This window comes from Thalassophryne amazonica, chromosome 11 (assembly GCF_902500255.1).
Source record: "Thalassophryne amazonica chromosome 11, fThaAma1.1, whole genome shotgun sequence".
Taxonomy (NCBI): domain Eukaryota; kingdom Metazoa; phylum Chordata; class Actinopteri; order Batrachoidiformes; family Batrachoididae; genus Thalassophryne; species Thalassophryne amazonica.
Genome location: NC_047113.1, coordinates 20,580,912 through 20,596,784, shown reverse-complemented (window position 1 = coordinate 20,596,784; position 15,873 = coordinate 20,580,912). Strand labels below are relative to the sequence as shown.

General features: G+C 40.9%; 1 protein-coding gene across 2 annotated transcripts in view; it reads right to left on the bottom strand.

Moving 5' to 3' along the window:
• Positions 1 to 15,873, bottom strand: part of ganab (glucosidase, alpha; neutral AB) — an 80,674-nt gene that overhangs the window by 27,444 nt on the left and 37,357 nt on the right. The window lies entirely within an intron of this gene.

Below are 15,873 nucleotides of genomic sequence, written 5' to 3'. Positions count from 1 at the left end.
TGTCTGGCACTAATTAACAAGGGCATCCGCTTCAATATGCACTTCCCGGCCACTCTGATGGTTTACCACAACGGTACCAAGCACAAGTTTGAGACACAGAAAGATGCAGAAGACTTTCTCAAACTGGAATAAAGTCAGGAGTCACTTTCTGTCTATAACTCTCCAATACATTTGAGGGACAACATTAACGACTGCGTCAGTTTGTTCGCCTGTTTGTTTGTACATATCAGTGGTTCTATCCCTCAAAATAAGACTTTTAAAGGTGTAAACTGCAACCTGGGCTCCACAATGTCTTTTCCTTTTATTTATGCCTTTTTTTTCCCTCAGGGGTTGTCATGTAATATAGTCACCTTTTTTTGGATGCTTACTCTAATATACTAAACTTAGCCACATGGGGTGTGCAGCCAGTACACTGAGTGGCGGTCCCAAGTCCGGATAAATGAGTAAGGTTGCATCAGGAAGGACATCCGGCATAAAACAAGACAACCCAACAATGTAGAATACAAAATTAATTTCCATACCGGATTGGATTAACAACAATCGCCACCATTGCCCAACAGGGTGCCGGTGGAAATTGGGCTACTGCTGGGGGAAGAAGAAGAAGAGTAGAACATGTCCACAGAAAACAGGAGAAGAGGAAAACTGGAAGGGTGGAAATGAGAGCTGGAACTTTGAATGTTGACAGTATGGCCAGAAGAAGTTACATGTGTTTGTGGATTTAGAGAAAGCTTATGAGAGGGTGCCAAGAGAAGAGCTGTGGTATTGTATGAGGAAGTGTGGAGTGGCAGAAGGATGCATTTTACAAACTGGGCCTAGAAAGTGTAACAGGGTCAAAATGGTCATTTTTTTCTAAATTCATTAAGTATATACATGCAGCCCTTTCAAATGCAACCTTCTGGATTTAATTATTTCATTTAGTTTCAGAGAAAAGGGCCATTTATGTGACATAAATAAATGGAAAATGCATTGGAATTCAAAGTGTTTGTCTAGTTTCTCAGATTTGACCTTTTCTGCAAAAAAAAAAAAAAAAAAAGCATTATTTGGTCAATTTTCATGCACAATCTATCGAATGGGTGTCAAAATATTCTGAAGAACCTGTTCTTTTGTTCTTTCATAATATACCGTATTTAAAGACATCTGGGCAAAAAAAATGACCATGTTTATCGATTCACCCCCACCGAGTCCACCCCTGACAAAATTATTTCAACAGACCAGAAGTTCCTTGATTTATGTCCAAATGTTATACCTATCACTGGAAAGAGAACATCCTAAGCTTTAAAATGATGCAAAGATTGTCTTGATACGGCTTCTCTTCAAGAAATTACATCTGATGTTCATAAAAATTAACCAGAGCATTACAAGTCCACCCTTTTTGATACACCAGCATATGAAATGTGACCAGAGAAGTATGTGAGTGTAGTGCAGGACATGTACAAGGATAGTGCGACAGTGGTGAGATGAGCAGTAGGAATAAGACTCATTCAAGGTGAAGGTGGGATTATACCAAGGATCAGCTCTGAGTCTTGTTCTCAGTGGTGATGGACAGGTTGACTATGATGTTTGCAGATGACGTGATCGGTAGTGAGAGTAGAGAGCAGGTTAAGTCTAGCAAGGAGAGGTGAAGATATGCTCTGGAGAGAAGGGGAATGAAAGTCAATAGAAGCAAGACTGAGTACATGTGTGTGAATGAGAGGGAACCCAGTGGAATAGAGTGGTTACAAGGAGTAGAAGTGGTGTATGTAGATGAGTTTAAATATTTTGGGTCAACTGTCCAAACTAATGAGAGTGTGGTAGAGAGGTGAAGAAGAGAGTGCAGACAGGGTGGAGAAAGGTGGCAGGAGTGATATGTGACCAAAGAATATCTGAAGGAGTTAAGGGGAAAGTTTACAAGACAGTAGTGAGACCAGCTACATTGTACGGCTTAAAGGCAGTGGCATTAGCAAAAAGACAGGAGACAGAGCTGGAGGTGGCAGAGCTAAATGGTAAATGGACTGGATTTATATAGAGCTTTTCCATCTACATCACACGCTCAAAGCGCTTTACAATTATGCCTCACATTCACCCCAATGTCAGGGTGCTGCCATACAAGGTGCTCACTACACACCGGGAGCAATAGGGGATTGAAGACCTTGCCCAAGGGCCCTTAGTGATTTTCCAGTCAGGCGGGGAATTGAACCAAGGATCTTCTGGTCTCAAGCTCAACACCTTAACCACTAGACCATCACCTCCCCCCCAGAGCTGAAGATGTTGCAATTCTCTTTGGAAGTGACAAGAATGGACAGGATTAAGAATTAACATATCAGAGGGAGAGCTCAGGTGGGACAGTTTGGAGACAAAGTCAGAGAGGCAAGACTGAGATGGTTTGGACAGGTGCACAGGAGGGACCCAGGGTATATAGGGAGAAGGATGCTGAGGATGGAGCCACCAGGCAGGAGGAGAAGAGGGATGCCAAAGAGGAGGTTTATGAGTGTGCTGAGAGAGGACATGCAGGTGGTTGGTGTGACAGAGCAAGATACAGAGGACAGGGTGAGATGGAAATGACTGATCTGCTGTGGTGACCCCTAATGGGAACAGCCGAAAGAAGAAGACTAATATACAGTGGTACCTCGTTTATCGCGGGAGTTATGTTCTAAAAATAGCCCGCGATAGGTGAATTCCGCAAAGCTGTCAGCGTTATTTTTATTATTATTATTATTATTATAGATGTTTTAAGGCTGTAAAACCCCTCACTACACACATTTTCTCACTTTTCTCTCCTGTGTAAACACTCTCAAAGTTCAAACCATAGTAGAAAAATAAGTCCAGTATTATAGAATGAAACCAAAGATCAAAACCTGTTTTCAGGCCCAAACATTTGTTTGAGAAATAAAAATAGAACATTTTCCTATAAATAATTATGATGGGTTTTAGAACTAACAAATTTAATTTTAATGATCAACCTACGAGGTTGGCCACATAAGAAATATTAACAGTAACTGACCAGCATTTCACAGTTCCTCTGATCGCGCCTCTTCGTCGTGCCGCCGCTCCGCAGCGTGTTTTTCCACCTCGGTGAAGGTGTCTTTTTCAGAGTGATATGGGTAGTTGTTGGCGCTCTTTTTTTCTTCTGAGCAAGAAGATTCTTATAAACAGACACGCAGAACACAATGCGCATGCTTTTTCTTTGCTGCTGGAGCGCTCTGCATCAAAACAGCGAGTGTGGGCTCTGGACCTGTTGCCAGATTTTGGCTGCAACTAAGCACAGCAGACAGTTAAAAAAAGAAGCAGCATGCAAAATTGCACTAAAAAAAATCCGCGAAACAGCGAGACTGCAAAAGGTGAACCGCGATATAGCGAGGGACCACTGTACTAAGTTAATGAGAGGCATAATTTGTGATTGATAATATCAGCCATAGAGGTTTTATGCTGTCTTGTGGCCTATGTGTTAACAGACAGCTAATATCCTAATGTTTTGGGAGCAGGATACAGAGGCCCCCCCTTCCCTTTGCTCCAGAAGTGAAATCCCTTGTAGTGCATGTGCTCCAATAGTACTACCCATTGGGTAGCTTTTTGTTTTCTGATTGTTCATAATTTCTACTTTGAGGTTATCATCATGCTTATGTAAATTGTTTTCCAACCATGAAGACAGTTGTAGTTGTTTTTCCATCAGTAGAGGTTGGGAATGTTATATTAGCACACAGGTCACCTACTCATGGGCCAAATAAGGCACTGCGCTATATTAGTAGTTATATCAGCATGTGATATGTAATGCTCCTGCTGGAACCACACCAAATGGCGGAGCGCTAGCAGCAATTAAGAGATTATCGCCCCGTTTGCACTTAAACTGCCTTGTTTCTGCTTACAATCAACTTTAGAATGATTAAGAGGTTTTACATTGTCATCTGACAGTTAATAATCACATTAGTGTGAAGTTCGCTGATCCACAGCAGGATTGTTTTCTACCGGCGCAGCTCCACCGAGGCCCGAGGCGCCAGCGCACATCCACCGGCGCGGCTCCACCTGAAGCCCGAGGCGCCAGCGTGGAGTTATCTGACCATGGGTCCAAAGAAGGCACTGACGGCGGAGGAGGGAGACAATATCAAGAAGTCCCTGGACTTTTTGTCTGAGGAAATCTCTGTTGTTAAAATGCAGCAGAAATCCATTATGGAGCTGGTGGAAGAAGTGAAGGCTCTCCGGATCCAGAATGCCGAGAAAGACCGGCGTCTGGTGCACCTGGAGAACCGTGTTGCGGAGTTGGAACAGTACACAAGGATGAACGACGTTATTATTACAGGAATTCATATTAAACCTCGATCCTACGCACGGGCGGTGTCAGAAGACAGCGGAGGGGAGGCCAGTGAGCAGGAGGCCAGCTCAGTGGAACAACAGGTGGCTGACTTCCTGCAATCTAAAGGTATTCAAATGAACTGTAATAACATTGAAGCGTGCCACCCCCTGCCCAGGAGAGAGGATGGAGACAAGCGAGCAGTTATAATGAGGTTTGTCAACAGAAAACATAAAATGGCATTGTTAAAACAGGGACGGAAACTCAAAGGAACAAACGTATTCATCAATGAACATCTGACCAAAAGAAACGCAGACATCGCCAGGAAAGCTTGTCTCTTAAAAAAGCAGGGAAAAATTCAACAGACATGGACATCAACTGCAAAACATTTATCAAACTGAATGGAACACCAGAACAAGCGAAGGTTATGGTAATCAGGAACATCGAGGAACTAGACAAATACGACCAATAAGGTATGAGGACACAAACACATCACAACACCATGACACAGACCAGAGGAACCTATTCATCTACTACATCATCTACATCTGGAGACAAGAAGGATATAACTCAAAGGATTGCTGATCATGGAAAAGTAGAACTGAGAACATTTAAATACACAGACCACAATGTACTGGACTTGGAGCACGATATAGACCCGGACAATAATTTTTTCTCAAATATCAATGACAGTTGTTGCTATTATACAGATGAACAGTTTAATCGGATCATTAAAACGGTAACAAATTATCAATAATCCATTTCAACAGAAGAAGTCTATATGCAAACTTTAACAACATTAAAGAATATTTAAGTCAATTTAAAAAAATATTTAACATAATTGCTATATCAGAAACATGGATCAATGAAGATAAAGGAATGGATTTTGAACTAGATGGATATGAATTTAATTGTGTAAATAGAATAAGAGTGGAGGAGGAGTGGCTGTGTATGTGGATAAGAACATGGATTATAAAATAGTAGACAATATGACAACTGTGATCGATAACTTATTAGAATGTATAACTATTGAAATATGTGAAGAAAAAAGCAAAAATGTATTAGTCAGCTGTATATATAGAGCACCAGGATCTAGTATTGAAACATTCACTGACTGTATGGGAAAAATGTTCTCAAAAACTAATAAAAAAAACTGTGTTCATTTGTGGTGACTTAAATATTGATCTGCTCAATCCAAATAAGCATAAAATAACAGATGAATTTATCAGTATAATGTACAGTATGAGTTTATATCCAAAAATCACCAGGCCAAGCAGAATTACATCCCATAGTGCTACCTTAGTTGATAATATATTCAGCAATGATATTTAGAATAACACTGAGTGGATTATTAATCAATGACATTAGTGATCATCTACCAGTTTTCATCGTTTATAATAGAAACCATCGGCGGAATCAGCCAGAGGAGAAAATAAAATACAGGCGAGTGCGGACAGAGGAAAACATGAACACACTAAAGAAGGATTTACAGGAGCAAAACTGGGAAAAGGTATACAGTGAAAGTGATGTTGATAGTGCATATGAAACTTTACAAATATTTACATCATTATATGATAAAAATTGTCCAATTAAACAAGACTACAGAAAACAAAAAATCCAAGATCGACCATGGATGACGAAAGGGTTACGAAATGCATGTAATAAGAAAAATACACTGTATAGAGAATTCATAAAACTAAAGACTAAAGAGGCAGAAAATAGATATAAGAAATACAAAAATAGATTAACTAATATTATACGGGTATGTAGGAAGGAATATTATAGTAACATATTATATAATAAAAACAATATTAAAGGAATATGGGATATATTAAATAGCATTATCAAAAATGGTAAAAAAAAACAGTTACCCTCAGTATTTCATTGATAATAATGTCAAGAAGGAAAATAAGGATGAGGTAGTCAACGGTTTTAATAATTTTTTTGTAAATATTGGACCAAGCTTGGCAGAAAAAATTCCCGATTCCCAACCTGAGGATTGGGATAATAAACTCATAGAAAGAAATCCCTGTTCAATGTTCCTCACAGCAGTGGATGGAAAAGAAATTATAGACATTGTGAATAATTGTAAATATAAAACATCTACCGATTTAAATGAAATTGATATGGTGGTGGTAAAACAGGTCATTGAATGGATTGTAGAACCATTAACATACATCTGTAACTTATCATTTCAAACCGGTAAATTTCCCAATCAAATGAAAATAGCTAAGGTTGTGCCGCTGTATAAGACTGGGGATAGACACCACTTCACAAATTATAGACCTGTTTCTTTGCTTAAACAATTTTCCAAATTATTAGAAAAGTTATACAATAATAGATTAGACAAATTCATAAATAAATATAAATTACTTACTGATAGTCAATATGGATTCAGAGCATATAGTTCAACATCACTTGCATTAGTAGAATCAGTTGAGGAGATTACAAATGCCATAGACCACAAATTACATTCAGTTGGAATATTTATAGACCTAAAAAAGGCTTTTGATACAATCAATCATGACATACACTCAACAAAAATATAAACGCAACACTTTTGGTTTTGCTCCCATTTTGTATGAGATGAACTCAAAGATCTAAAACTTTTTCCACATACACAATATCACCATTTCCCTCAAATATTGTTCACAAACAGTCTAAATCTGTGATAGTGAGCACTTCTCCTTTGCTGAGATAATCCATCCCACCTCACAGGTGTGCCATATCACGATGCTGATTAGACACCATGATTAGTGCACAGGTGTGCCTTAGACTGCCCACAATAAAAGGCCACTCTGAAAGGTGCAGTTTTATCACACAGCACAATGCCACAGATGTCGCAAAATTTGAGGGAGCGTGCAATTGGCGTGCTGACAGCAGGAATGTCAACCAGAGCTGTTGCTCGTGTATTGAATGTTCATTTCTCTACCATAAGCCATCTCCAAAGGCGTTTCAGAGAATTTGGCAGTACATCCAACCAGCCTCACAACCGCAGACCACGTGTAACCACACCAGCCCAGGACCTCCATATCCAGCATGTTCACCTCCAAGATCGTCTGAGACCAGCCACTCGGACAGCGGCTGAAACAATCGGTTTGCATAACCAAAGAATTTCTGCACAAACTGTCAGAAACCGTCTCAGGGAAGCTCATCTGCATGCTCGTCGTCCTCATCGGGGTCTTGACCTGACTCCAGTTCGTCATCGTAACCGACTTGAGTGGGCAAATGCTCACATTCGCTGGCGTTTGGCACGTTGGAGAGGTGTTCTCTTCACGAATGAATCCCGGTTCACACTGTTCAGGGCAGATGGCAGACAGCGTGTGTGGCGTCGTGTGGGTGAGCGGTTTTCTGATGTCAATGATGTGGATCGAGTGGCCCATGGTGGCGGTGGGGTTATGGTATGGGCAGGCATCTGTTATGGATGAAGAACAGGTGCATTTTATTGATGGCATTTTGACTGCAAAGAGATACCGTGACGAGATCTTGGAGAGGTGTTCTATTCACGAATGAATCCCGGTTCACACTGTTCAGGGCAGATGGCAGACAGCGTGTGTGGCGTCGTGTGGGTGAGCGGTTTTCTGATGTCAATGATGTGGATCGAGTGGCCCATGGTGGCGGTGGGGTTATGGTATGGGCAGGCATCTGTTATGGATGAAGAACACAGGTGCATTTTATTGATGGCATTTTGAATGCAAAGAGATACCGTGACGAGATCCTGAGGCCCATTGTTGTGCCATACATCCAAGAACATCACCTCATGTTGCAGCAGGATAATGCACAGCCCCATGTTGCAAGGATCTGTACACAATTCTTGGAAGCTGAAAATGTCGCAGTTCTTGCATGGCCGGCATACTCACCGGACATGTCACCCATTGAGCATGTTTGGGATGCTCTGGACCGGCGTATACGACAGCGTGTACCAGTTCCTGCCAATATCCAGCAACTTCGCACAGCCATTGAACTGGAGTGGACCAACATTCCACAGGCCACAATTGACAACCTGATCAACTCTATGCGAAGGAGATGTGTTGCACTGCATGAGGCATATGGTGGTCACACCAGATACTGACTGGTATCCCCCCCCAATAAAACAAAACTGCACCTTTCAGAGTGGCCTTTTATTGTGGGCAGTCTAAGGCACACCTGTGCACTAATCAGCATCTTGGTATGGCACACCTGTGAGGTGGGATGGATTATCTCAGCAAAGGAGAAGTGCTCACTATCACAGATTTAGACTGGTTTGTGAACAATATTTGAGGGAAATGGTGATATTGTGTATGTGGAAAAAGTTTTAGATCTTTGAGTTCATCTCATACAAAATGGGAGCAAAACCAAAAGTGTTGCGTTTATATTTTTGTTGAGTGTATTAATCAATAAACTTGAACAGTATGGGATTAGGGGGTTGGTGTTGCACTGGGTGAGAAGCTACTTAAGTAACAGAAAACAGTTTGTGAAGTTGGGGGAATATACGTCATCATGCTTGGACAATGCTTGTGGCGTCCCACAGGGGTCAGTATTGGGTCCAAAACTGTTTCTAATTTATATAAATGATATTGTCAATGTTTCCAAAATATTAAAATTAGTATTATTTGCAGATGACAAGCATTTTTTGTTCAGGGGGGGATTTGCAGGAGTTACTGAGGAGGATCAGTATAGAAATGGGAAAATTGAAAATATGGTTTGACAGAAACAAATTATCATTAAACTTAAGTAAAACAAAATACATGTTATTTGGCTATTGTAATACAGACATACAGGTTCAGTTACAAGTCGAGGGGGTAGATATTGAAAGGGTACATGAAAATAAGTTTCTGGGGGTGATAATAGATAAGATAAACTGGAAGACTCATATAAAACATATACAAAGTAAACTGTCAAGAAGCATTTCAGTTCTAAACAAATCAAAACATATTCTGGACCACAACTCACTCCGCATTCTTTACTGCTCACTGGTTTTACCATATTTACAGTACTGTGCAGAGGTATGGGGTAATACTTATAAAGGTACAACACAATCACTATCAGTAATGCAGAAAAGAGCTATAAGAATTATTCATAATACTGGCTATAGAGATCATACAAATCCACTATTTTTACAATTCAAATTCTTAAAATTCACAAACTTGGTTCATTTTCAAACAGTACAAATCGTGTATAAAGCAATACACAATTTACTTCCAGCAAATATTAAAAATATGTTTTTTAACAGATCAGGGGATTGCAATCTGAGGGGGAAATTTAATTTAAAGCATCAGTGGGCACGAACAACATTAAAAGGTTTCTGTATTTCTGTCTGTGGGGTGAGGATGTGGAACAGACTGGGAGTGGGGCTCAAGCAATGTCCAAGCATGAACCAGTTCAAACAGCGGTACAAAAATATGTTTTTTCTAGGTATAGGGAGGAGGAAGGGTAATGAGGGTTAGGGTGTTTTTGTTTTTTGCTTCGGCTTGTAAATATATAGTATTTTGTATGTAAGTAGGTATGTGTATATTTATGTATATATATATATATATATATATATATATATATATATATATATATATACGTATATCGGTTTATCAATCAATCAATCAACATTTATTTATAAAGCGCTTTACAGCACCGACTGGTGTCCAAAGTGCTTAACATTAAAAACAAATTTACAAAATAAAACACATATAAAATAAAATTTTAAAACACCACATAAAAAAAAACATAAAAATAACAGAACATGTCACCTCCCCACTAAGTGTTAAAAGCCAGTTTAAATAAACAAGTCTTTAACTTAGATTTAAAAAGTGCTAGGTCAGGAATAGTACGTAACTCAAGAGGTAGCTCATTCCACAGTCTGGGGCCAGCTACCGCGAAAGCATGATCACCCCAGCGTTTATATCTTGACCTTGGAACATCTAAGTAAAGCTGGTCAGACGCCCTTAACGTCCTACTGTAGGTACGCAAAGTTAAAATTTCAGACAAGTAGGGAGGTGCAAGGCCATAAATAGCTTTAAAAACAAACATTAAAATTTTAAAATCAATTCTAAAAGGAACTGGAAGCCAGTGGAGTGAGTATAGGATGGGCGCAATATGCTCACGTCTAGAAGTGTTTGTCAAAAGACGAGCAGCAGCATTCTGCACCAACTGGAGACGCGCAAGAGACGACTGATTAATGCCCGCATAAAGTGCATTACAATAATCAAGTCTGGAGCTGATGAAAGCATAAATGGCCGTCTCAAGATCACGTCTACTGAGAAAGTGCTTTATTTTAGCCAAGAGGCGAAGTTGGAAAAAACTAGCTTTGACAACAGAATTTATCTGTTGATCGAACCTCAAACAGCTGTCAAATATCACTCCCAAATTCTTGACAGCTGGTTTTACATAGTTAGCCAAAGCATCAAAATTTGGTGTTACCACATTTGGTATGCCAGTGCGCTCAAACACCATGATCTCAGTTTTACCATCATTCAGGTAAAGGAAGTTTCGGGACAGCCACTGCTTCACATCACGAATACAATTAAATAATGATGACAAAGCATCACTCCCATTAGTCCTCACAGGCAGATAGATTTGCAGATCATCTGCATAACAATGAAAGGACAAATTGTGCTGGGTTATAATTGACCCCAATGGCAGAATGTACAAAGAAAATAGAATCGGCCCAAGGACAGATCCCTGCGGCACTCCACAGCACAGAGGAGCAGTTGAGGAAAGGTCCCCAATCATGACAGAAAAGCTCCTTTCAGCCAAATATGATCTAAACCACTCAAGTGCAATACCATGAATGCCAATAAAATGTTCCAACCGGGAAACAAGTACTGTGTGATCCACAGTATCAAAGGCTGCTGTGAGGTCCAACAGAACCAGCACAGCAGGATTCCCTGCATCCACCGACAAAGTAATATCATTATGATCTTTTAAAAGTGCTGACTCAGTGCTGTGTCACGATCTAAACCCAGACTGGAATTTTTCAAGGATGAGATTGTCTTCTAAAAATGATTGTAACTGTAAAAAGACAACCTTTTCTAAAACCTTAGATAGAAATGGCAGATGAGAGACAGGTCTAAAATTGGATAAAACTGATGAGTCCAGGTGAGGTTTTTTAAGAAGAGGTCGAACTTGTTTAAAAGCAGCTGGAACAGACCCTGACAAGCATTGATAAAAGTTAGGAGACCCGCCCCAACAGTATTAAAAGCCTCCTTCAGCACCTTAGCTGGAACAACATCAAAAGGACAACTTGTAGATTTTATGTGTTTTACAACATCAGCGAGAGATGCAAAAGAAATGGACTCAAACTGTTCAAGCACAGCAGAATGTGCACGAGGAGCAGACAACTCAACATTACAGTTCTGATCAGCGTTCTCTCTGACTGATGAAACCTTATCAATAAAAAACTGAAGAAACTCCTCACAGGTTGTGGTTGTAGCATCCAACAAAACAGAGGTGTGTGGCTTTACAACTGAGTTTATAGTCTGAAATAACACACTGGGACGATGACAACTGCTCGAAATAATATGAGACAGATATTGTGCTTTGCCTCCTTCACAGCCTTCTGATAGTCAGTTAGACTGTCCCTCAGAAAACCCAGAGACACCTGCAGTTTGTCCTTTTTCCATTTTCTCTCCGCCCGTCTGCAGCGTTGCCTGAGGGCACGGGTCGTGGCATTTAACCAGGGGTCGGATTTTGATTTCCTGGATTTGCAGCGCATCGGTGCAACAGAGTCCAAAATGACTGTGCATGTAGAGTGGAAAGAAGAGAGGATGTTATCTGGGAGTAATGGAGAAACCAGTCCATTCATGGCATAAAACTGACAGTCCATGAAGGCAGCAGCAAAGTCCCCCGCTGTCGAGGAGGTGACCAAACGGCGGCGAGAGACAGGAACAAGTGGCTTACTAGCAGATGGAGGAGCAATAAATTCAAAAATAACAGGAAAGTGATCTGAAATAGCAGCGTCTGATATGTCCTTAAGTGAAACTGAGAGCCCAAAAGAAATAACCAGGTCCAAGGTGTGTCCAACATTATGTGTTGGTCCATCCACAACTTGTGTTAGACCAAAACAGTTCAGGAGGCTTTTAAAATCATCAGCCAGCTGATTAGAAGGACAACAGATATGAATATTAAAATCACCACAGACCAAAAATTTGTCATATTTTGGGATAAAATCTGCCAGAAACTCACAAAACTCCTGAATAAAATCCTTATTAAATTTTGGTGGACGATAAACAACAGCACAGAGCACAGGACAGTCGAACTCCATCACAAACAACTGAAGTTCAAAAGTGGAGTAGACATTAGAAGATAAAAATCGGCATTTAACACTGTCTTTAAAAACCGTGGCCACACCACCGCCTCGACCTGATGCTCGCGGGGAGCTGAAAAACGAGCAGCCGGGGGGGAGGAGCTCAGAAAAGGCGCTATGTTCACCTGGTTTCAACCAGGTCTCCGTTAACAGGAGAAAGTCCAGATCACGACTGGAGAAAAAGTCATTCAAAATGAAAGTCTTACTTGTGAGTGACCTTGTGTTGACGAGCGCCACACTGACTGAGCGCACGTCAGTCTGCTGGGAGACACGACTGAGCGGGCGCAGGTTCTCCTGCATGCAGCCACGACTGCAGCTCCTCACAGGACGGCGACGCAGAAGTGGAGACCCGGCACCCCGCACAACCGGCCGGAGCCACCGATAGCGAAAAGTCAGAGAACGCCGCACGTTGTAGCCGTCATATGGTGTGAAGAATCCGGCTATGAATTGTCGTGGAGCATGTTTGCAGGAAACAGCTAGGCACACTCTAGGTTTAGGTGTGTAGGAATCTATGTGTATATGTGGCAAAGGGTATTACTGGTTGTGGGGAAGAAGGGGTAGGGAAAAATAAGCTGATGCTTCACCCTACCCCTTTTCGGACATGTTGGGTACACAGTAGGAACTTTTTTGTTGTTGTCTTCACTGATCTATCTTGTAATTGTTGTTGTATCAAATGTTTGAAATAAACAGTTTTCATTCATTCATTCATTATGATGGGTCATTCTCTGTTTATCCAGATCATTCTTTTATTAGTTATCTGATCAATCAACCATTTAGTAACACAAGAACTGTAACATTGAATGTCAAAGTAATTAACCATGCCACTGAGATGCAAAATGCACTCCACGCTCAAAAAAAGATAAGGTACAAGTGGCACTGTTGCAGGAGACTCATCTTATAGGCTCCAAACATTTAAAATTAAAACATTATTGGGTTGGTCAAATTTATTCTTCTTCTTGCAACTCAAACAATAGAAGGGTAGCAATACTTAAGTCTCGGTCTCACCGAATAATAAGCCATGAATAATGAGCCACGCATGGGTGTGTCAACGATTATTTTAAGAATGATCCACGTTTTAAGCCGTAATGTATCCACTACTAAGGCCCCTCTATGTGCCTCGCATGTGCCTCCAGTGAGCCACGACCAACCTGTCATTTGAGCCCCGCCCAGCGCCGAGTGGCTCATGTTGCCGCATATGAGCCACATCAAGCCACATATGATCCATGTAGTGCCATGATAATGCGGCATAGGTGGACATTTAGGCATGGGTTTGGTCCAAACCTCCAGCCCTCCCACTAATTGACTGCAAAATCACTCTTTTGCGAGCTGGCATTGGGCCTCATGTATCAACGTTGCGCACTTGTGGCGTAAATTTACGGTGTAAATTTGAAGTACACCAAAGTTGCCGTGACATGTATCAAGCAGTGCGCACCTGCCCATTTCCAGCGTACGCCTGACGTGACCTTGATAAATGCGGCGGGTGAAAACAATCGTAATTATAATAAACACGCCCATAAATATTCAGACTCCACTTCAGACACACCCTCATCTTACGACATGGAAGCCAGGAAGACGGCAAAGAAAAAGAACTCCACCAATCACGACGCGTGCCAATAGAGCCTCAAAAGCGGCCGTCGTGTCAATTGTTTTGTAGTATAATCAAAAAAGTGTTACAGTGGTCCCTCGTTTATCGCGGGAGTTACGTTCTAAAAATAGCCCATAATACGCGAAACCACGACGTAGTCAGCGTTATTATTTTACAATTATTATAGACATTTTAAAGCTGTAAAACCCCTGTAAAACCACTTTATACACTTTCTCAATCAGGCATGAACATTTTCTCACTTTTCTCTCGTGTGTAAACACTCTCAAAGTTCAAACCTTAGTAGAGAAATAAGACCAAACTGTTTTCAGGCCCAAACATTTATTTGAGAAAAATAGAACGTTTTCCTATAAATAATTATGATGGCTTTTAGAACTAACGAATTTAATTTTAAGGGTCAACGTACGTGGTTGGACACATAAGAAATTATTAATAGTGACTGACCAGTATTTCACAGATCGCGCCTCTTCATCCTGGCGCCGCGCCTTTTTCCACTCACACCTGGCTGCAGGTGTCTGTTTCCGAGTGACAAACACAGTTATGAGTAGTTGTTGGCGCTCTTTTTCTTCTGGGCGAGAAGATTCTTGTAAACAGACACACAGAACACTAAAAAAAAAAAAAAAAAAAAAAGCATCTAAAATTGGACTAAAAACTCCGTGAAATGGCGAGGCCGCGAAAGGTGAACCGCGTTATAGCGAGGGACCACTGTATTCTCCTTTCACATCAATTGTAATATTGTAATTGTAAATATTCACATGTCAATAATTCTTGACGTGGATATTTGCGTGCTCAATTAATAAGACGCCTAATTTTTCAGATTTCTTTATTTTTAAAATGTATTTCTTTATTTATTTTATTGTAACAAACGAATGGAGAAGACAAAACCTAATTGCAGCATGGCCGAAGGGAATGACAACATTACAGTTGTAATGATCAATTTCACTGTCTAAAACGATCACACCACATAAAGTTAAGCTCAATGCTGCTCTGGCTCCAGGCTCTGGAGAAAAAGGTGCGCAGCGCTTTCTTTGCGGTCAGCGCTGTGGCCACGGATCGTGCTCGACAGACCAGCAATTCCGCAAAAGTGGGATTTGTATTGATTATTATGTAGTATAATCAGGAAAGTGTTATTTATGTAACATATGCATTGATTTGTGTAATGGCACTGTTTATCAGGCCGATCAGTTTCATTTTTATGTGGATTCCAGCGCTGGTTCATTTTGGTGTATAATTTACGCCTGCTCTCGACCTGGTGTATATTTTCAGCGCAGCGTACGCCAACGACCACATTGATAAATGCCAAGTAGCCCAGCCGTTTTGGCGTACACCCCATATACGCTCAAATATCGCCGTACGCACGTTGATACATGAGGCCCATTGTGCCTAAATGCTCTTTTTGTGCACAAGTCATTGTGTCAGTGCGCACACACAGCGGAGCTCAAACTGATCCAAAAAAAAAAAAAAAAAAAAAAGTGACCAGATGAAACAGTCTTCTGTGATTCCAGAAGCGATGAGAGGCATTTTCAATGTCCAAGGTTTGACAGAAAATGATTAAGCCATTATAAAATAATTATTTTACATACAGCATCCGGCGCACAGAGCAGGTGGAATTGTGCGCGCAAGAGGGGTGAGCTGCTCCAAAAATAGCCTCTTGGGTCCTGCGTAGCTAGCAGGCGCTCATAATGGGCTTTTAGTAGCCTTGTCCACACCACAAACATGCTCTATAAATTC